The sequence below is a fragment of the Marmota marmota genome, unplaced genomic scaffold (genome assembly GCF_001458135.2).
Source record: "Marmota marmota marmota unplaced genomic scaffold, marMar, whole genome shotgun sequence".
NCBI lineage: Eukaryota > Metazoa > Chordata > Mammalia > Rodentia > Sciuridae > Marmota > Marmota marmota.
Window position 1 is genome coordinate 61,328,324 of NW_026000174.1, and position 9,156 is coordinate 61,337,479.

General features: G+C 35.8%; 1 pseudogene; it reads right to left on the reverse strand.

Moving 5' to 3' along the window:
- Window positions 1-600: 600 nt before the first annotated feature.
- Window positions 601-8,178, reverse strand: LOC107159934 (annotated as a pseudogene).
- Window positions 8,179-9,156: the final 978 nt, after the last annotated feature.

The window sequence follows — 9,156 nt, forward strand, 5'->3', positions numbered from 1 at the left end:
GGCCACTCGTACTGATGAGGGCACACTTTCCTCATTAATTTACTGATTCAGACTGTACTTTTTTGTTTTTGTTTTGGAAACAACCTCACACAACTAGAGAATGTTTTACTATCGATCTGGCTATTCCTAATCCAGTCAAAGACATACAAAAACATACTCACCACTATAGACACACAACAGTTAATTCCAGTAAATTTGCTACAAACATGTGTATGTATCATCACAGGACACATGCGTGCAAATTGTTATTCATTGACTTCTTATGCAGTTGATTTACATACGATCATAGGGACCTGGGTGGAAATAATTAGATGGAAAATGACTGAATAATCAATATCCCCAAGAAGGTTCTCACAAGAAAATGCCAGGATATCATGTACATTCTCATGCAGGGATTGTGTTGCTAAATATGTTTCCTTCTCTTCAAATGAAAGACTTTTGCAGATGTAAAGGTATTGCCGCACACTTGTAAAACAGATGTAAAACTCACATGTGAATTCAGTGTGAGTTTTATATATATGACAGATTATAAGAAGAAGATCTGAGGGGAATATATACAGGTATTATAAATCCCAAAAGTTAAAATCAAAATCCTAAAGATTATTTTCCTTCCAAAATGATCTTTGTGAATGCACTCTTGACCTCCTTGTTCCTCAGGCTGTAGACCACAGGGTTCAACATGGGGATCACAGTAGTATAGAACACAGAGGCGATTTTGTCTGTGTCCATGGAGTGACTGGAGCTGGGCTGTAAGTACACAAAGATTAGAGTCCCATAGAAGATGGGGACTGCAGTAAAGTGGGAGGCACAGGTGGATGTGGCCTTCTGATGTCCTGACCCAGAGTGCATCTTTAGGATACTGATAAAAATTAATGTATAAGGTGTCCATATCACTAGGAGACCAAAAAATATATTGAAGGTGGTACATAGATAAGAACCAGTTCACTAACATGTCTATCAGAGCAAGAGAGAGCCATGACTGCTGAAATATCACAGAAAAAATGATGGATCACATTAGACAGACAGAAAGAGACACTTAATATGCTCCCAGTATAGATGGAGACATTCAGGAAACCACAGATATAACAGCCTATGATCAGATATGAACACATTCTTGTCATGGTGGTGGTGTAGTGCAGGGGCTTACACACAGCCGTATAGTGATTATAAGCCCTTGAGGTTAAGAGGTAATTTTCGGCAGTAACAAAACCTGTAAAAAAGAACATCTGAGCAGCACCATCATTGTAGGAGATGACCTCATCTCCAAGAAGGAGCCTACCTATGATGACCAGGGGAGTGACAGTTGAAGAGTAACCAAAGTCCACCAGAGACATGTTACCAAGGAAAAAGTACATGAGAGGGTAGAGAAGAGAGTCCAGGAGAATCAGCAGGATCATCCCCAGGTTCCCAGCCACAGTGATGGTGCAGATGAGGAGGAAGGTCACAAAGAGGGGAAGCTGCAGACCTGGGTCCTTGGTCAGTCCCAGCAGGATGAAGTATGTCACATTTGTCCTGTTCTTCACCAATGTTGTCTGAGAATCAAGATCTTCTACAGCCGTGAAGGAAAAAAAAGAACAAAATGATAAAGGAATTCAACTGAATGGGAAAGTTTAAGTGCAAGATATTCTTTTACTGTGGCAACAACTTGTACTTTGAGATTCTCCATAAAAATAATGGGCTTGACAACCAAATTTAGTGCTTTAAGCAGGTACCAAGTTGCATTCTTTTTAATATGAGAAGTGATAATAGATCATCTACCCAATTATTAAATTTCATACATTTCTTAAATAAAATCTAACAATTTAATAATTTGACAAAAATGATTTGTGTAAATGAATCTATCTTCCAGTTCACTTCTCCTGAGCTCAGTAAAAGCTGACACCTGTATGTTGTTCACCTGCCAAGAACTGCTGAAGACACTTCAGATGTGTGTACACATACTCCTCTCAATAATGAGTCTGCTTGTTATATTCATGTAAATTATTCACCATAAGAGGTTGAGTGGTTATTCATAGTATAAGTATTGATAATTTGCTCTGGATCTATTCCAGTATTTAACCCATGCCAAGTGGTTCCTCTAACAGTCTAAACTGAATTTAAATAAAAATTAATTGTAGTACATTTACAACTACCTTTTCTCTGTTCCAGATCAAACTCAGTGTTTGAGATTTCACAGTGAACTGAGTCATTGATTCTGTGGTTATTTCATCTTGTTCACTACATGTTTCTCTCTCTTCATTGGAGGTAATGAACAAGATCTGAATTCCATTTTAACCTTTTCCCCATGGTCTCATGCTTATTATCACCAGCATGTCTACAAGACTGTGATGGTAGAAAGCATAGACTTTTGACTGCTTTGAAGACGGGTTCATCTCTTGAACCAGCACAGCACGTCTCTATGCATGGTAGACATGGTGGGGCAACTGGTATGGTGGGAGCATGTTTGGCCTGCAGAGGGAATTGTGAGAGAAGTCACATCATCTCATGGAGCAGAGTGAGAGCTTAGGTTCCTGAAGAGATTCACATCAGACTTATCATTGATCACACAGAAGTCACTAGTCCCAGACCAGCTTCCCAGAGCATTGGGTTTCCATCTGCAAGATGAAGAAGGTAATGAAACCTACTTAGTGAAAGTAATATTAGAATAATGTTATATACCTGGGAGAATTAAAGACGGTAATACCTAAAAGAGGATAAAGTACTGGATGTAGGGCACAGCCTCATGAGGGCTAGCCATGGTATTGTTATTGGGCCAGGATCATGTCTTTATGTGGGTTTGATCAGCGTGCATTTTGTCATGCAGGGTTTGAGTCTGGAGTGTGGGTTGAAACTTCTCTCCCTAAATGGCCTTCCTTCCTGCGCTAGGACCAGTGAGTGAGAGTCTCTGCCCTCCAGTGTTTCTCAGTCTAACTTTACTACAACCATATAAACACTGCTACTGCAATACTATGTAGGCCAATCATACTAGAAATTTCTTCCTTGAAATCCATATTTTAGCTGGAATAAGGGTCTATTCTTCTTAAAACTCATTGTTTCTCTCATACTGTCATTCCATAGACATATCCCTGAGACCAGGGTTGAAGGTTCCCTGTTATGGGCTGTCTCTAGCTCACTCACTGATCTCTTTTGGTGGCAAGATCAATACTATACAATATTTTATTGGAATATGTTCTTGTGTAGTAACCATATTTTCAATTTTTTATATGAGTTAAAGTCTCTTAAAGGATATTCATCCAAAAGTAACTAGATCACTTACCATTTTTCTCCTCAAACTTTGGTAGCTTCAGTTTATAAGTCTGCTCCATGAAGATATTTTGTTTGAACATGTCAACAAACATGATCACTTTATTATGTGCTATATTCTACAGCATAATAAGAGATTTAAATATAAATTATGCTTGTGTGCACATGTGTAAGGTAAGTAGCATAAATACAATTCTTATCTCATCAAAAACTACACTGAAGATTTGAGAAGTTATAGGATGTTCTAAAATTATGTATACGATATGAGACTCAAGATTCACAGTTAAAGCCACTTCCCAAGAATAAGCCTGAGATGATAGCAAAAGAGCTTAAATGCAGTTTGGAGCCTTTAACTCTGTTAGAACTTTAAAGAAAAACCATTTTATTGTTCTGGGTTGTTTATTTTTTAATCTCTGATGAGATCCAAATGCATAGTGAACAAGATAGTATTACACATAACACTGCAAAGCATCATTTATATTTTTTGCTTGCATTGTGGGGTATGCTTTGTCCTTTGAATCACTAAATTCTTATGATAGATATTTGACATTTGTGCCCTAGATTCACTCATCATTTATATGTATCTTGAAAGAGTCTCTTTTTCAAGTATGTCAGAGTAGAAAGAGTTGCCTAGTATAGATAATTGCTTACTATGTCTGCTTCTTTTGCATGAATTACACTTCCAACTAAAATGTTCATGTGATGTAAAATTTTGGCAGTTTACTAGAAAAGTAAGAATAATCAATCCAGAAGAGTTGGTCTAAAATATAATATCTTCAATGAAATATTTCTGACATGCAATTAGAAGATCTCTCTCTCTCTCTCTCTCTCTCTCTCTCTCTCTCTCTCTCTCAGGTCCTGGTCCAAAGGTTCTGATTCTCTAAAGGAGGGAAAAATGGAGAAAACATGAACATGGATCTGGTTCTGCATTTACTCTTAATTCTTTGTGTTCCCTTGGAAAGGTCACTTACTGCGTCCTTATTGGTTAAATAAATATGAAAGATTGTTTCTCTGACACAATTCATGGCTAGTATCTGTAAATAATAAGTGAAGTTCATCAAAACGTGTAGGAAAGAGGTCATTATTTAAAAGCCAACTAATGTGATTTGAATTTTCTTGTTTGTTTTTATTAGTACATGATAGTTATACATAAGAGTTGGTTTGTTTTGAAATATTCACAAATACCTACAACAGTCTGCTTCATTTTAATCCTCAGCACTTCCACTTATCCTCCCTTCTTTCCTCCTACGGATCCTCTTCCTCTACTCTCCTGTTCTTCCTTCTACTTATTGCTTTTTAATCTGTACACTATAATTATACATAAAAGTAAAATCCATTCTGATGCATTCAGACATGCATATAGCATAATTTGGCCAATTTCCTTCCACATTTCCCACTTTTTCCAAGTCCTCCCTCCTCCCCTTCCTCTATTTCACTGCTTTCCCTTCTATTTGCAAGAGAGCCCCTTCTTAATTCCTTATTTCAGTCTAGCATCCCCATATGAGGGAAACATTCAGCCCTTAAACTCCAAGTTTGAGGCATTGATTTAATGTGACTATTTGAGTTTTTCTCCTGACCATGGCTGAGGGTCATAACAAATCCTCAGGTCAGAAGAAGGCCTGAGGACAATAACCACTCAGATGACAAAATGGTATCCAATGGCCATGAAGTGTTCCTTTTAAAACTGTGTGATGTTGAGTCTTCAGCATTTCAGAGGCAGATACATGAAGATCTGGAGAGAAATTACTGAAACTTGGAGATCTCTAGAGATTTCTCCTATAAGACTAACTATAGCTCCTGACCCTACTTTACTAGGGAAGAAGCAATTAAACTGCCCATAGGGATCAAGCTGGTTAGTATATTTTTATTTCACACTTATTTTTTAACTGATAAATGACAATATAAAATTTTAGATCTTAACTATAAAATGTTTTATGTATGTATACAGTGTGTAATTTTAATATCAGGTTAAACATATCTGTCTCCTCAATCACTCATCATTTACTTGTGTTCAAACCAGTACCATTTTCTTCTGCCATCTTGAAGTGCCCAGTAGATAAGTGTTATCTATGGTCATTCTATTACACAAAGGCACACCAGAACTTCTTGCTTCCGTATAACTGTGAATTAGGGATCAGGGGTCAATTTTTCCTCATCCCCCTTTCCTTTCTAGTCTTTTTAGACTCTTGTAATCACTATTCAATTCCCAACTCAACGAGATCAAATTTTCAACATTCCATATATGGGGGAGATATTTCAACAATAGTATTTTTAGTCTGGCTTATTTCAGTTAACAAAATGATCCTCAGTTTGGTTGATGCTGTCACAAATGACAGGATTCCGTTCTCTTTTATGCCTGATGAGTATCCTTGGTGTGTATGCACCACGTTTTCTTTATCTATTCATCCTTTGGGGGATACTCAGGTTGTTTCCATTCCTCAGCTACTGTACATGGTGCTGCAAGAAACCCAGGAGTGCAGATGTCTCTTTGACATATGAATTCCATTTCCTTGGGATTCATTCTCAGTAGGGAGATTGCAGGATCGAGTGGTAGTTCTATTCTTAATTTTATGAGGTCCCTCGGTACAGCTTTCCATCCTGTTCATGTAAATTCCCACCAACAGTGTACAGGATTCCCCTTCTCCAGACCTTGTCAGCGCTAGTTATCTCTATTCTTTATGTGACAAAGGCATTCTTTCTGGTGTGAGGTGGTCTTGGTGTGGTTTCAATTAGTATTTTCCTGATGATTAGTGATGTTGAGGATTTTTTTCGTGTACTGCTTGACCATTTGTATGTCTTCTATTTTTATTTTTTTAAGAAATGTCCATTTGGGCTACTTTACATTTTTAAATAAGGTTAGTCATCCCTTCTCCCCTTTCTTTCTTCTTTCCTACATTCCTCCCCTCCCCCTTTCCCTCTATACTCTTTTTTTTTTAATTATATTTTTTTTCCTCTTGAAATTTGAATTTGCTTTCTCACTCAGGACATCAACCCCCTGTCAGATGTATGATGTTCAACTATTTCCATCCATTTCTGCTTCAGTCCACTAATCGCTTCCTTTGCATCACAGAAACATTTTTACTTGGAGGTAATCTCCTTGGTCTGTTTTGCCTGTGCTTCCCGTGCACTGAGAGTCTTCTCCAAAAAATCTTTGCCCATTTCAATATACTGAAACATTTCCCTTACTTCTTCAAGTAGCTTGATAGCTGCAGGACTTTCATTTAAATATTTAATGCATTTTAAATTGATTTTTGAAACCACTGAAAAGTCGTGGTCTAGCTTCATCATGTACCTGCAGGTAAACGAGTTTTCCAGTAGCATTTATTGAAAAGACTGCTCTCCCCAGTGAGTGGCCTCAGCACCACTGCTGACTGCAGATGGGTGGGTTTCCTTCTAGAATATTTTGTTCCATCAGTCTGTAAGCCTACACTTATCCCCATGATGAGTAACACAGCTTTGTACTTTATTTTGCAATCAGGTAGTTTAAGGCTTTCTGCTCTCCTCTTTGTGGCTCAGTATGGTTTTTGTCTACCTGGGCTTTTTTCTGGTTCCATAAAACTTTTAGAATTGCATTTTCTAGTTCTTTGAAGAATATCATTTATATTTTGAAAAAAATTGCACTGGATCTGTAGACTGTTTTAGGTAACAGACATTTTAACAATATAAATTTTTCCAACCCTTGCACATAAAACATTTCTTGGTTTTTTGTTTTGTTTTTTTTTTTGGGTCCTGATCATTTTTTTCAGCAAAGTTTTATAGCTTTCATTCTAAAAACATATTTCACTTCTTCGTTTTAATTAATTTCTGGGTATTTTATTTTGTAATTATTCTAGATAAAATTGTTTTATTTTTTTCTTAACATATCCATTTATTTCTTTTAACATTTCCATTTCTTTAACGTTTATATCTTTTAACATTTCTATTTAGTTATATACGACATATTTTGACATATGAGTACAATTTCCTACTCTTCTGATTCTACACAATGTGAAAATACATTGGTCATGTATTCACATAGGAACGTAGGATAGTTCTATATGAGTCATTCTCCTATCTTTTCTATTCTCATTTCCCCTCCCTTCCCTTCATTCCCTTTGTCTAATCCAATGAAATTCTACATCCCCCCCAGCCAATCCCTGCCCCGCCCCCATAATGTAAGTTAGCATCCACATATCTGAGAGAACATTTGGTTTGGGGAACTGACTTATTTCACTTAGCATGATCATTCCCAGTTCCATCCATTTACCAACAAATGCCATAACTTCATTTCTCTTTATGGCTGAGTAATATTCCATTGTGTATATGTGCTACATTTTCTTCATCCATTCATCTGTTGAAGGGCACTTAGGCTGGTTCCATAGTTTAGCTATTGTGAATTGAGCTGCTATAAACATTGATATGGCCATGTCACAATATATGCTGATTTTAAGTCTTTTGGATATATGCCAACTAGTGGGATAACTGGGTCAAATGGTGTTTCCATTCCAGGTTTTCTAAGAAATCTCCACACTGCTTTCCATCTTCTAGTTTCTTTTTCAATGTTTTTCTTCATTGTTCTGTAATTTTCAGTGTAGAAGTCTTTTACCACCTTGGTTGGGTTTATTCCTGGAAACTATTGACAATGGAATTATTTTCTTGATTTATCTTTCTTCAGGTTCGTTATTGGTGTAGACAAAAGCTATTTTGGGATGTAATATTCTGTAGACGCTTATTTCATTCATTGATCTGGAGTATAGATTAACTCTGCAGTAACTTTGTTGATTTTATGTCTGGATGATCTATCTACTAAAAAGAATGGTGTATTGCAATTACTCACTATTATTATATAATGATTTTATATTCTACTTTGCTCAATATGTTTACCAGATCTAAATGTTTTTCACTGGAGTCCTTAGGGTCTTGTAAGTGTAAGATCACATCATCTACACACTGCATGATTAGCTTTCTTCCTTTCCTATTTGTATCCTTTTTACTTCTTTGTGTTTCTAATTCATCTAGTTAAAATTTCAAATACTGTGTTGAATAGAGTGGAGAAACTAGATATCCTTGTCTTCTACCTGCTTTTAGAGAAAAAACTTTCAGTTTTTCCCCTATGCACAATAATTTTTTTTTGGTATAAACACTTTATTACTTTGGGGTAGTTTCTTCTATACCTAATTTTTTCAAGATATTATCATAAAGAATGATGAATTTTGTTGAATAATTTTTATGTATCTATTGAGATTATCATGTCATTTTATCCTTGATTCTATTTATGGTATATATGTTTACTGGTTTACTTATGCTGGACCGCACTTGTAGTCTTAAAATGAAATCAAGTTGATTGTGGAGTATGATCTTTTTAATGTGCTGTTGAATTCTGTATGAAAGTATTTTGCTGAAAATTTTTGCATGCATGTTCATTAAGTATGTTAATATGCAATTTTCTCTTTTGTTTTTTCCTTATCATTTTTGGCATCAGGCAGATACAGACTTTTTAGAATGAGTGTTGAAGCATCCCTTTCCTTTCTATTTTTTAAATAGTTTGAAACATTGATATGAATTCTCTTTTTAAAGATCTTGTAAAATTCAGCTGTGAGTCCATCTAATCCTTGACTTCTTTTTTGGGTTGGGAAACCATTTATTACTGATACAACCTCATTGCTTATTATTACTCTATTTAAATTTTCTTATATCTTGTTGCTTCAATTTTAGTAGATCACATGTGTCTAGAATTTTAATCATATCCTCCAAATTTTCCCATTTATTGGAAGGCAAGTTTTCAAAATAGTCCTAATGATCCTTAGGATTTCAGAATTATGTGTTTTAATACCCTTTTTTTCCTCAAAAAAAATTATTAGTATGAATTTTTGGTTTCTTTTGATTAAATTGGCTAAGGGTGTATCAATTTTGTTTCTCTCTTAATGGAAACAA